A 15280-nucleotide genomic window follows, 5' to 3' on the forward strand; every position below is an offset into this window, starting at 1 on the left:
ATCCCATGTGTGTACGTCCTACCTTGGACTCATCAAATGTGATAAGTTCAGTTCAGTTCACGTGTTGGGTTTATAGGATATTTACTGATGGGAGATACTGTCATTATTGTTATCGTCGGCACATCGACTATTTTCCACTATTAAGGCACACAAAAAAAAAAGTTAAAAAAGAATATAAGAGAAAAACATTACAAATCGAACCACGGAAATCCATATGGCGATGCCGCTCTTACTATCATTGCTTTCTTCCATTTTCCAAACTCGTAGAAAATGTTTACTTTTTCTTATTACCATGAGACCAAAGTTTCTCGTAGAGACCGTGTCCTTGGGATATTAAGATAGAGCCGAAACAATAAGTGGTTTCTGATCTCCGAAAATCTTGCAAATAGACAAATTAGAGAGTCATGCATGGGATCGACTAGTCCTATGATTTCAATATTTGTTCTTTGGGTTCTATTGGGTATATGTTTTTTCATTCATTTTTTCCTTATTTATAGGAAACCGCCATAAATAAGTAAACTCCGAAGTCATGAAATGCCCGACTAACCTCAGCAATCTAGTAAGACACAGGTCAAAACACCGTGTCTCGCTTTTAATCCACCCTTTTGTCTATTCGTTAGTGGCTAACCCAAGTGAGGGATTGCATATGATCTTTTACGCAATTAACTATAATTCTGTATATTTTCCAGCTCAGGGTTAAAACTTAGGGCTCATGCCGCATGAGCATCAGTTTTTAAGGTAGGTTGTTACCCATATGCACACTCGCGTTTAACTCCTGTTAAAATTTCGGGCTCTTGCGCCGCTAGCTCGCCCGTTGCTCGCCGTCTCTATCGGATTTGTATCGTCACCTCTCCCTTGTATTATGCTTGCACCAGCATATACTGGTGCAATTTGGTGATTGGTGATGTGCTTGTATGTGCAGGCGGTTGGTGCTAGTGCAAGTACAAGGTATGTTGGCTCTTTTCTGGGAGACGGATATCATAAGTACTAAAAGTTACGTACCACACTCGCTTTAGTATAGAAAGTTCCACCCCCCTCCCCGGGCTTATTTAAGTGTCAAATTCCAGCTAAATTAATTACGTGGCATTTATAGTTAATGTTCTAATATGACATGGCACATTTTCTGAAAAAATTCAGTCTACATGGAGGTCGCCTGGCCCGCGCGCACGCACACACAAATATAGCCCATGTGGCATTTAAAAAAAAAAACAAACTCAAGATATTCAAAAAGTTAAACAAAAAAAATCAAGAAAATAAATAAATATACTCAGGCTAGCTATGGCCAAGCCCTCATCGGCCACCGGGGAGGGGTTGGCGGGGGCAAGGGCTTGGCCACAGACAGCTTGAGTTTTTCTTTTTCCTTAATTTTTATCTTTTTTATTTTTTTAATATAATTAAGTTTATATTTTATTTTTGTTAACATTTTTTTATTTTTTTTAATGAATTAGATGCTTAATGGACTACCGACGAGTCACTTCTCAAGATATTAATAGAAAAGGTCACGTCGGATTTCCATTACAACAAATCGGAGTTGGTATTAAAAAGATCGTTTTTCAAAAAATTTGACACTTAAATAACATGATTAAAAATTTTTGCACTAAATTGAGCTCCGTACACAACTTTTAATACTTCTAGTGTTCTTCTATCCTCTTTTGTTGTGTATGCAAGATGTGCTAATAAGCAAGTATCAAAGGTTGGGAGTGTTTCAAAATTGGAACGTGAATGAATAACTTTTACAACATGAATGATTACTTCGGAAAAAGTACACTAGAAGTGCCATAACTTTTGTACGGCGTTCACTTGAGTACCATAACTTTCAAAACGTTCACTTAAGTGCCATAACTTTCAAAAATAGTTCACTTGAGTGCCATGTTAACGTGGCAGTCGGAAAGGCGACGTGGCACGCCGGAAAATTACTATAGCACGCCGTAAAGCCGACGTGGCACGCGCGAAAAAGTTATTGTAGCACTCAAATGAACGATTTTACTCCGACATAGCACTCAAGTGAACGATTTTTGAAAGTTATGGCACTTAAGTGAACATTTTGAAAGTTATTGCACTCAAGTGAACGTCGTACACAAGTTATGGCACTTCTAGTGTACTTTTCCCAATTACTTTTGAACCACAATTGGCACTTAAGCGATCGCTTTCAACAAAACTTGGCACTCACATGATCACTATTTACAATATTTGGCACCGCAATAATTGCCTTTGAGCTTATTACCACTCCTTCATTTGACCAGCATTTGCGGCAAACCATTACCAGCAAACCAAATATCTCAAGTAAAAACTAAACAAAGCAAGATTGCAAATACACAACTAAGCAAGAGAACTTGTAAGTGTTCCCAACCAACGGATTCTAACCTTCCATTTCCAACCATAGATTGCACCAAATCTCTTGTTTCATACCAAAAATGCAACAAATCGACAACATTTCACAAAATGTTAAAAGTTTCCGGTCAAGTACATATTCCAATGATTTTCAACTATGGTAGATTGAAAACTTCTACACATCATTCAATTTACATTTGACCATAAAATAGGGCACAAAAGAGAACAACAACACAATCAACCCTAGATAACACTTTGTTCCAATTTTCATCGTTTAAACTTCCTTTTTCAAATGGTTGGCTAAAGATATTAAAGCCTTAACTCCAGCTTGCATTCAGTCGACATCCTCCAACTAGTCAATTAATAGAGGTGGAGGTTGATTTCATCCTTCAAGTGGCTCCAATATAACCTCCGTCGCTTGACCGGAGAATTTCACATTAACCCATTTGAAATACTACAATTTGAGCCTTCTCTATACCTAGTACATCCATACTATCTTCTCTCATGCTTCAATCGAGTCCAAGATGTTCTTCTTGAACTCGGTAACCCAAAATAATAGTAACACTCACCTTCTCCACTTCGTCGAAACAAATTTGAGCCGCTGCTAAAGCTCCTACCCCGCATTTGCCAATTTAAGCTATTTGGAGCAAACCAAAAGAGGGTGTGAATTTTGGTTCAATGGCTAGCCAGGGTTTGAAATTGGAAATTCTCTTCCAATTGGGTGATTTAGAGTTCTTATTTAGGGAAGGGCATTCAACGATGTCGTTTATGCCTTAAATGCTGATTGGACCTTTCGGTGAGCCATGTCGGCTTGAGATGTTAATAAACAAAAAGGCCAGGTCGAATTTCCGGCCAAGCAGATTAGAGTTGGCACCGAAAAAATTACTTTGAGACCAACAATAGTGTTCAATGTCCTCCTAGTGCATTCCGGATTATGAAGGACAAAGGTTGTAAGAGAAAGTCTCTTGACAGTTGCAACATGAGAAACTAGTTAGAGGAAAGCACATCAGGTAGCTCGAAAAGTTTGTACATTGTTCCACATAAGATATTGGAAGAGTAAGCGTTTCAATTTCAAAGCTCGGAAATGTGCTTGCAATAACAGACATGATTCGACCAAAGAGAGAGTGATTGAAGCTCTAAGGCTCTACAAAGACATTAGTCGGGAGCTCTATCCGAAATAAATCGAAAGCATTTAAAGGGAGTGCATGCATCTGAAGGATAGAACTCATGACATGAAAATCTATCATCCTAATGCATGCACTCTCTTTACTTGCTTTTGCTTTTGATTTTTCCCGAGAGAGCTCGCGACAAATATTTATGCAGTATTAGAGCATTAATCACTCTATGGCCGAATCGTGTCTGTTATTGCGCATATCATTCGCATTTCTTAGCTTAGAAAAGGAAGTGCTTGCTCTCCAATATCTGATTGTGGAACAACGTGAAATTTTTTTAAGCTATTTAATGTGCTTTCCTCTTACCAATTCTTATACCTTTCTGGGTCTCTTTGATTATATCTCAGATATCTCTATTTTCTAACCATTTTCAATTACTTTTTTGGAAATTTTGCATTATTTATTTCTAGTTATTTATTTATTAAAATGGGGGAAAAGTACACTAGAAGTGCCATAACTTGTGTACGGCGTTCACTTGAATGCCATAACTTTCAAAAATCGTTCACTTAAGTGCTACGTTGGAGCAAAATCGTTCACTTGAGTGCTATAGTAACTTTTTCGGTGTGCCACGTCGGCTTTCCGACGTGCTACAAGAACTTTCCGGCGTGCCACGCCAGCTTTCCGGTGTGCTACAATAACTTTTCCGGCGTGCCACGTCAGCTTTCCGGCTACCACATCAACTTTTCTGGCATCCACGTCAACATGACACTCAAGTGAACGATTTTTGAAAATTATGGCACTTAAGTGAACGTTTTGAAAATTATGGTACTCAAGTGAACGCCGTACAAAAGTTATGGCACTTCTAATGTAATTTTCCCTTAAAATGGGGACTGGGGCCTTGGGTTGCTGCAAACTGCAATTCAAAGGCCCGCAATTCTAGCATAACCTCACAATTCCCATTCCAGTAGACGTGTATGCAGAGCACGCAAGATTCTTACGGTGCACATTTCTCTTGACCTACAACAATTTGCTTTGTTCTCTTTCCCAATATTGTTCAACTTACCCATCATTCTTCATCCACTTTACATATACTAGCATTATCGGAACTCACATGTTCGTATCAAACATACTCATATTAGACATATATTCGCATTCACTGAGAACACGTACATGCAGTGGACGTCTATACATGACGAGTAAAACCGATGCATATGAATAGACGACACAGTAGTCTTGTGAACGAAAATTCTCCAAGAACCAGCAGCAGTAGCATGAAAACATTGGCTAACAGACATATGCGTGTTTAAACCGACCAAAACACCAAATTTGACTCGGATCCTGAAATGAGCGAGTTGATATCAAGTTCTTATTCAATTCATTGTCGTGAAATTCCAATACATCCACTTCGAGAATCAGAGACTAATCACACACGTTTGCCTTCACATGTTATGACAAATCTATTCGTAATTGGCAATTCATAACAGGGCAACGCAGATTGATGTTTTGCAATGAAACTAGTAGGTGCAAATTAAGGAAAAATCCATTTCATGTGCCATGGATATCCCGGATAGAGCAACAAATGTGTGTTTAATGATTGGCAAGTCAGATGATATCATATGAGCATGCCAATACCTGAACAGATTGTGGCGAGCACTTGAGTCTGAAGAATAATAGACAGACATCTAAATAGCATGAAAGCATGAGGAAGATATGACAACGCAGAGATAGCTCGAATCGGCCATGAACACCGGTTAACCTTCGAATCACAGAGATGGAGCTTCAGGCAAGAGAGATTGCCGAAGATTTGACGTCTGAACTGTATTTGCAAGGTGTTCGTATTCTCTATGAATGAAAACAATCAGTTAGAAATCCGACCAAAAAAAAAAAGTCAGTTAAAAGAGAGAGAAACTAGAGAGAGAATCGTCTCTGGACTGTGCGTGTGATCACCAATAGATTTATCTCTGTTCGCGCGTTCCTCTCCCCGTCACTTGTTTTCAGTCTTCCGAAAGATAGGGAGAGAAAGGCTCGTGGTGCTGAACGGATAGCTGGATTTTGGGCTTAGATAAACGAATTGAAATGTCCATCTAGTGTAACAGACTTGGTTCAGGACCAAATTAAATTCGTCAAAATAGACAATGAAGCGATAGGGGAGAGAGAACGAACGGAACGTGACACGACCCTCGTCAGCACCGACAGTAAATGGTTGAGCAACGAAGGTCACGGTTGATATTGGCAATGGAGACGCATCAATGACACAAGCCGTGCGTGGTTGCAGGGGCTCGGCGTGGGGGAGACTGACGGGGAAGAGAATACAGATTGGTGCTGGGGTTTTGAGGATTGATTGGGTAAGGCGTAAGTAAACCAATGAGGTCCAATGGATTTGCATCAAAGAGACATAAATAGAGAGGGTGTAGGCCACAAAATGCAATGCCCTTGATCTAGCGTAAAAGATGCAAAACAGCGGCATAGTCTGGAAAAATGCGAAGCAAACATAGGGCTTTTTTCCAAATTGCATAAAAAAAAAATTTATTTACCAAATAAGGGGAAAAAAAAAAAATTACCGATTTGGGGTCCGCTCGGCAATCTAACCGCCGAGCGGAACCCGCTCGGCAGTCCTAACGCCGAGCGGGCGCCCCCCACCACCGGCGCCGAGCGGGGCCGCCACCCCCTCCCTTCCCCTGCCGCCCCTCCCCACCACCGACCCCGATCCCGGCCCGGCGATTTCGTCATTGTAGGAAATTATCTTCTAAAAATATTATAAAAGCTCGCAAAAATTAGTAAATGGCAACAATCAACTAGCCATGGACAATTCGGAGTATTTTCGCCGACGACTTTTGAAAATGACAATTTTGCCCTTTCGGCAAATTGTCTTCGAAAAAAATTGTAAAAAATGTCAAAAATGGCCATAATGAACATGTCATGCACGATTTAGGATATTTTGACCAACGACTTTTAGAAAATAACAGTTTTACCATTACGGAAAATTGTCTGCAAAAAAATTGTAAAAAATCTCAAAAATTAATAAATGGCCACAATCAACTGGCCATAGATGATGCGGGGTATTTTGGCCGATGACTTTTAGAAAATGACGGTTTTGCCCTTGTGGCAAATTGTCTCCCAAAAAAATTGTAAAAAATCTTAAAAATTAGTAAATGGTCACAATCAACCGGCCATAGATGATTTATGGCATTTTGGCCGACGACTTTTGAAAATGACGATTTTGCCCTTCTGGCAAATTGTCTTTTAAAAAAATTATAAAAAATCTCAAAAATTAGTAAATGACCATAATTAAGCGGCATGGACGATTGGGGGTATTTTGGCCGACGACTTTTGAAAATGACGATTTTGCCCTTTCGGCAAATTGTCTTTTAAAAAAATTATAAAAAATCTCAAAAATTTGTAAATGACCATAATCAACCGGCCATGGACGATTGAGGGTATTTTGGCCGACGACTTTTAGAAAATGACGGTTTTGCCCTTCCGGCAAATTGTCTTTCAAAAAAATTATAAAAAATCTCAAAAATTAGTAAATGACCATAATCGACCGGCCATGGACGATTCAGGTTATTTTGGCCGACGACTTTTAGAAAATGACGGTTTTGCCCTTTTGGCAAATTGTCTTTCAAAAAAATTATAAAAAATCTCAAAAATTAGTAAATGACCATAATCGATCGGCCATGGACGATTCAAGTTATTTTGACCGACGACTCGGGATATATGGAGTGGTTCCGCATACATACACGGAAGTGGATTTCTATTACGGGAGCCGCAATGGGTTCAATGGTTCGTGCAAATACTTTCAATTTAATTACCTTAGCGTTCCATATAGCATGAGATCTATGTCGGGCTTGCCCAATAAGTAGTGAATCATCCTCTGGGCCCGGCTGAATGTAAGTACTACGTGCCATATCTACACAATTGTGATACTATAACATTACAACAAATTCCCATATGTATATATAACATGGAACATATAAACCGAATAAATATCGTGCAATTGTGATATTATAACATTACAAAAAAAATCAAATATATAATGTAAAAATCCGGGAAAAATTAACTTCATAAATATCAATCCAATAATAATATTATAACATTACAAAAATTCATGATACTTATCACGCCCTGTGTCCTTTTTACGCGCCAACATCCGTTATTCGTTTATTTCCCAAGATCGATATGGCGATAGACTTAACGTGATGCGATATGCGCAAGCGGAAGCAATACAATTTTTTTCCCATATGAATAAATTCATTTGATGACTTCAAAAGACAAAGAGATTTTATAACATAGAAATACGATCATCCTTACAACGCATAGGAACGAAATACATAAGGATCGAGCAAGTATGATCTACTCTCTAGCCGATCTGTGTGCACAAGTTTTCCTATTGTGCCCTAATTTTCCACAATGTGTGCAATAATTTCGCGAAGTGCTATTGCTCGCGCTTCTCCAGTCCATCTTATTCCGGATCCGTGATGTACGGGGCCTTCCTTTCTTCCGAATACGACTCGGGTCCGGCACTAATGGCGGCTCGTCGGGTTCAAGCTCGTAATGAAGATGCCCCAACGGATTAAACATATACCGATAGCACTGAAGGGTTTTCTCTAAAGTATACCATTCATCTACGTATGGTTCGTAATCAATGCCATACGCTTGACATGCTGCCATTACGTGTGAACATGGGATTTTCAGTCCTTCAAATTTCCCACATGTGCACGTTCTCAAGCGTAGGCGCACTATGTGTTTGTGGCCCGCTGAACCTCCGGATTTGTCACGTCCAGTTGTCACTTCGAAAACGCCTCTATTAGAGTCGAAACACGTGACGACATGCCTATTTGCTTTTTGACTGTTCTTCCGGAGTGTGACACCGGCAAATTCTGTATATTTCCACCGGTTGTCTTTTCGCATCCTATACATTGTTCTTCTCGTATCAAAATAATGCACCAACCGATAGAATATATTGTCCACCATGGCTGCTATTGGTAGACCACGGAAACCCTTCAACATCTCGTTGACCGATTCGACTAAATTTGTCGTCATCGATCCATATCTCCTCCCTTCATCATAAGCCTTTGTCCATTTTTCTCTTGGAATCTGATCGCACCATGCAGGTGTGGCCGATCAAACTCCCTAATTTGGCTTATGAATTGGTCGAACTTCCGCCATTAGTTCGCGTAAGTCGTACATGACAACATTAATTAGTACTTCATAGTCAAATTTTTCCATACGTATTTTCTTAAAATTGACAAATTCGAGAATTTACCTTCCGTCCGAATAAGTTTTTTCCCTTCGGCATTTTTGAAATGTTTATTGTAGTTCTTGGCAATGTGCCGAATGCAATATCTATGGTGGCCATGTGGAGGAAGCCACCGTGCTGTCTCTATTGCTCGTTGAATACCGATATGTCCGTCCGATATTACACAAATATCATCTCTCCTAATGACATATCTCCACAAATGATTCATAAACCAAGTCCAATCATCAATATTTTCCCAATGAACTACAGCAAATGCCAGCGGGAAAATATGATTATTTCCATCAAGGGAGGCCGCACAAAGGAGGGTTCCTTCGTATTTTCCGTACAAAAATGTACCATTAACAAAAATCACGGGACGACAACTTGAGAAGCCTTCAATCGTCTGCTTGAAAGTCCAAAACATCCGGTTGAAAACCGTGCAGCTACGATCTAGGTTGATATGATCATCGATCACAAAATGTGAACCTGGATTCCGGCTTTTCATTTCGATTATCCACGTCCTCAGCCTACCGTATGATTCATCCCAATCTCCAAATTGTCCGGCGATCGCCATTTGTTTGGCCTTCCGGGTTTTACGGTAAGTAGGTTCGAATTGCAGCTTATCTTGAATCTCCGCCATCAATGGCTTGATTTTGATGTCCGGTTGGGCGGCGACCAATGCTTCTATTTAGCTGCAGAGGTACTTTTGGTCAAGGTGCCGATGATCCCGTGACATTTACGGAGAACTGCATGTATGTGGCCCATTATATTTACTTATTTTCCAAAACATGCCACTCGATTTAGCAATCGCGCGGAGCCTCCAACCACACGGTCCATTTGCATTGCCACACCTTATCACATATTCGTCTTTCTTTGTCAAATAACTGCGAAAATTTTGATTTTTCCTAAGGGAGTACTCTTTCGCAGCCAACCGCACCGCGTCCCGTGATGGAAACAGCATGCTAACATCAAATTCTTTTGATGGATCAAATAGCATACGGCCCGGCTTGGCTCTAGTGTCGTCTTGCATCATGTCAAAGTCGATCTCCGAATAAGGCGGTGGATGTACCAACGGCAAAATGGGATTGTTGCACTGCGTATTATAGTAAGCCTCCATATTATCACATCCGACATCTTCTTCGTCATTGTCATCGGAGTCTATCCAAGGATCATCTTCTTCATCACCATCATCATCATCATCATCAGAAGTAGCAGCATTATCATCATCATCATCATTATCAGCATTATTATCGTTATCATCGGCCTGCACGCATCGATTATGCAGACCATCATCATCTTCACCAACATTCGAAGCTTCCTCCGCGAAATCATCTCTCATTTGGTGTTCTGCTACGGTTGCATAAAACCGCAAGAACCTCGTACCACCCGCCCGAAGTGCAAATTGCTAAATCATCGTAATCGTGGCATCATCATGCACCTCCGTAATGTCATATGTAACACAATTGCGTGTTACATACAGATATCTATACACCACTGTTTGAATATACTGGTTTCCTGTTATATTCAATGCGCTCTCAATCGACACACGTAACTCATCAAATGTCGATATGTTTGCCATCTCGAACATGGTAGATTGTCCGCCTTCGTAATCAATTCCATATTCGGTTCGTACTATTGTGCCTCCCCAACGCACAATCGCAAAAGATGTAGACGACATTATGAGATTTAAATAAATTAGAAATTATTTCTAAACTACAATTTCTTAAATATTGTCCCGTTTACGTTATCAAATTAACATACCCACTATCAATATATCAAATGAAATAAATGTCTTAGTATAGGCCTAAGGGTTTAAACGACATTTTGGGATTTCTTTCAATTTCTTGGGAGACAATTTACCAGAAGGGCAAAATCGTCGGTTTTGAAAATTCGTCGGCCAAAATACCATTAATCGTCCATGGCCGGTTGATTGTGGCCATTTCCTAATTTTTGAGATTTTTTTTTGAATTTTTTGGGAGACAATTTGCCGGAAGGGTAAAATCGTCATTTTTCAAATGTTATCGGCCAAAATATCGTCAATCGTCAATGGCCGGTTGCTTGTTGTCATTTCCTAATTTTTGAGATTTTTTTTGAATTTTTTGAGAGACAATTTTCCGGAAGGGTAAAATCGTCATTTTTCAAATGTTATCGGCCAAAATATCATCAATCGTCAATGGCCAGTTGATTGTGGCCATTTCCTAATTTTTGAGATTTTTTTTGAATTTTTTGGGAGACAATTTGCCGGAAGGGCAAAATCGTCATTTTTCAAATGTTATCGGCCAAAATACCGTCAATCGTCAATGGCCGCTTGATTGTGGCCATTTCCTAATTTTTGAGATTTTTTTCGAATTTTTTGGGAGACAATTTGCCGGAGGGGCAAAATCGTCATTTTTCAAATGTTATCGGCCAAAATGCCGTCAATCGTCCATGGCCGATTGAATGTGGCCATTTCCTAATTTTTGAGATTTTTTTTTGAATTTTTTGGGAGACAATTTGCCAGAAGGGCAAAATCGTCATTTTTCTAATGTTATCGGCCAAAATACCGTCAATCGTCAATGGCCGATTGATTGTTGCCATTTCCTAATTTTTGAGATTTTTTTGAATTTTTTTGAGAGACGATTTTCCGGAAGGGCAAAATCGTCATTTTTCAAATGTTATCGGCCAAAATATCGTCAATCGTCTATGGCCGGTTGATTGTTGCCATTTCCTAATTTTTGAGATTTTTTTTGAATTTTTTAGGAGACAATTTGCCAGAAGGGCAAAATCATCATTTTTCAAATGTTATCGGCCAAAATATCGTCAATCGTCAATGGCCGATTGATTATGGCCATTTCCTAATTTTTGAGATTTTTTTTGAATTTTTTGGGAGACAATTTGCCAGAAGGGCAAAATCGTCATTTTTCAAATATTATCGGCCAAAATGCCGTCAATCGTCCATGGCCAGTTGATTGTGGCCATTTCCTAATTTTTGAGATTTTTTTAAAATTTTTTGGGAGACAATTTGCCGGAAGGGCAAAATCGTCATTTTTCAAAATTCGTCGGCCAAAATACCGTTAATCGTCCATGGCCAGTTGATTGTGGCCATTTCCTCATTTCTGAGATTTTTTTTGAATTTTTTTGGGGACAATTTGCCAGAAGGGCAAAATCGTCATTTTTCAAATGTTATCGGTCAAAATACCGTCAATCGTCAATGGTCAGTTGATTGTGGCCATTTCCTAATTTTGATGATTTCTTACAATTTTTTTGGGATATAATTTTTTAAAAGGGCAAAATCGTCATTTTTTTAAGTCACCGGCCAAAATAATCTATGGCCAATTCATTGTGGCTATTTTCCCATTTTCTCAAATTTCTTAATATTTTTCCTTCATTTTTTTGAAAGTCTTTATGATTTTTCTTTATTTTTAATCCATTTTGAATTTTCTAATTTTCTATTATTCAAATTTTGAATTTATTAAAAAAATATTTTTCGGACCGAGTCAAACCCCGCCCCCGCTTCTCGGGCCATCTGATCAACTTTTTTTTTATTTTCACAAAAAATCATTTTACACTCCTAATTTTTTTTTATATTTTGAAAATCGTCAAAATAAATATGGACGTAGTTGCAAAAATGAGTCTTGAAAATTTGTTTTTATGAGATTATGGTCATTCTATTTATTTACCGCAATTCGTAAACATTACGACTATTCAGTCTACAAATAATAATTAAATAAATAAAACAATACCTACGAAACCGCAAAAAATAACTATAACAATGTTTACCTCAAATTAGTAAGAAGGTCGGCTTTGCTTTTCTCTCAACTTCTGAAAAAAATAAAAAGTCTCAATTTAATTTAAACATGACAAAAATATTTGCAATAAAATAAAACCCTAATATCAATAAAGGCACTTGAGGAGAGGGGGATATGAGAAAATCTTCGTGAGCTATATAGAAGAAAACAAGAAATGAGGTCTTAGAGAGTCCGATTAAAACTTGGTCGGGATATTAAGAACAAATCTCGCCGAAGTTAATCAAAGCGAGGGGAGGGCTCCCGACGGACTCCACACTCTGTTCACTTAATATCCAGATCACTTAAAATCAGAAATTCCGTGGAGGAGACTTCAAGAAAGGAGGGATGAGCTTTTGTGGAGAGGTGAAATGCAGAGGAAAGTTGAGCTTCTGTGGAGAGGCGAAATGCAGAGGAGAGATGAGCTTCTGAGAGGAAGCGAAATGCAGAGGAGAGATGAGCTTCTGAGAGGCGAAATGTAGAAATGCAAAGGAGCGATGAGCTTCCTTGGAGGAGCGAAATGCGTAGAAAGAAGCTTTCTTGGAGGAGCGAAATGCAAAGAAAAGAGCTTCTATGGATGAGCTTATCAACGAAGAGCCTTCGGCTTTGCTTAAAGCAGAGTCGAAGGCTCAGTAGCACTCGTGAAAGGTGCTGTAGCACCTTTCACGTCGTCTGCCAGTGCTCGATTAAAGGCGCCGGCGACGTAGAGGCCAGCATGCAGAGAGAGCAGAGACACTGCTCTCTCTGCATGCTTTTATCTTGCTCGGCACCGTGAGTGCCGAGCAAGACCCAACATGTGGAGAGAGAGAGAGAGAGAGCAAAATTCTGCTCTCTCTCTCTCTCTCTCTGCACTAAAGCTCTGCACGCTTTGTAGAGAGAGAGAAGAAAGCGGAATTCTGCTCTCTCTCTCTCTGCACTAAAGCGTGCAGAGAGCGTGCATAGAGTGTGCATAGAGAGAGCGGGATTCTGCTCTCTCTGTGCGTGCTGTCTTGCTAGGCACTGTGAGTGTCGAGCGGATGACCGCTCGGCGGTTAGACCGCCGAGCAGACCTCTAAACGGTAATTAAGTTTTTTTTCCCCTTATTTGGTAAATAAAAATTTTTTCCCATGTAATTTGAAAAAAAGACCGCAAACATAAACCGACTCATAGTATGGACAGTATAAGCTATGTTAGCGCAAGTTACCATAAATATACTACATTACTGGCCAATTGTTAGTAGAGTGGAACATCTCGCATTAATGCGCCATCAAGAAGCTCAAGTTTGGCATTAAGATCACCAAAATCAGGGGTGGGGGGGGTGAGGTTGGTTACACTTCATGAATTAAGATCAAAACAGGAACGATCTACCTCTAATACCAAGCCAAAATGTGAGAAAATATTGAACTATGTTTTGCTTTATTGAACAATGCAATGCACTGGAGGGGCATTTTTATCCAAAGCAATAAGCTCAAAAACAAAAGTTATCTAACAAATAAACTAGCCAACTTATATAACCAATTACAATCTGCATGACGACACGTAAAAGTCTAAAGTACGAGAGTACTTGAAATCTTCCAAAGCCATTTCAAGTAGTCGAAGGATATTTCTAATTTGCTAGGAATAATCTGTAAAAGTTGCTTTTATGCGCAACATCAACATGTTATGCATCCATATTTTCCAGAACTTGGCTCATACCTCATATCAAGGTAGTCGCTTTTTTTTTTCCCTTTGTCTTTTACCACACATTTTGACTAATATAATAACAGGCTACAATCTACATGGAAACTAGTCAACTTTTAAACCTTTCTTAGTTTCTTCAGTAAAATTACCAAAAAAATTCTTAAATCTATTGCAATTATGCCAATCCAATCTTAAATCTTTTAATTTGACGAATTGAGTCATAAAATTTTTTACGATTTTCCAATTGAGTTTTATTATTTGGAAATCAGTGATGTGGACACTAATTATCATACGTGGCATGTCCAGCATTGTGGTGAATAATTTTTAACAATATCTTTTGGACCGCGCTATTTTCACTCTTCTCTTAGCAAAAACACTCCTCATCACAATTTTCTGACCACTTTACCTTCATGGGTCCCACATCACAGAGACTGAAAGTTAATGCATTCCCTCTTCTTGATTGTATTTTCTTTTCTTTTCTTTTCTTATGGATCACACTCTTTTTCGTCTTCTTCCCCACTCTCTCTCTCCAGGCAATTATCTTCTTCCCTTGCTATTTGTAAAACCCGGTATGCAGAGAGCAAGGCTGAGAGAGAGAGAGAGAGAGAGAGAGAGAGAGTCGGGGAGAATAAAACTCCACAGCTTGAAGCTCCAATTCAATTGCAGACATGCTTGCTCACCATATTCGTGTCAGAAACACCACCGGGAAAAAAAGAGTGCTTTAACTTCTCTTCATGGAGGTATCATCAACGGCAACAGACAATTAGATCAACATGTAAAGAAACTCTACTCTTTGACCCTCGCCACGTCCACACGGACTGGAGCTCTAAGTGCGCCTTGACCCTCATCACTGGTGTGTCGGTGGCGGCAAATTCGGAGCAAGGTGGAGGTCCTGAGCTTCAATCACCATCACCCACATGTACCACAACTTCGGAGACCGGTAAACCTTAGAGCGCGTGTGTGCCGCGTACAGCACGGCCGAGCACTATGCCTCAGAGAAAGCGTTGTCATCTTGGGTGCCAATCCGGATGGAGAACTAGATGTCGCCAGGGACGTGGCTCTTCCCCGCCACGTCATGGCCCTCGAGGCGGTATTATAGCGAAGCCAGCAGTTTCTCGGGCGGATCGTGACCAGCCCGTCGGAGACGTCGAAGTCATATGCTGCCCAAGAAGGTG

General features: G+C 39.7%; 1 protein-coding gene across 1 annotated transcript in view; it reads left to right on the forward strand.

Moving 5' to 3' along the window:
- The window catches only part of LOC115727607, an 89078-nt gene that overhangs the window by 4831 nt on the left and 68967 nt on the right, over positions 1–15280 (forward strand). The window lies entirely within an intron of this gene.

The sequence above is a fragment of the Rhodamnia argentea genome, chromosome 3, assembly GCF_020921035.1.
Source record: "Rhodamnia argentea isolate NSW1041297 chromosome 3, ASM2092103v1, whole genome shotgun sequence".
In the NCBI taxonomy this organism is placed as follows: Eukaryota; Viridiplantae; Streptophyta; class Magnoliopsida; order Myrtales; family Myrtaceae; genus Rhodamnia; species Rhodamnia argentea.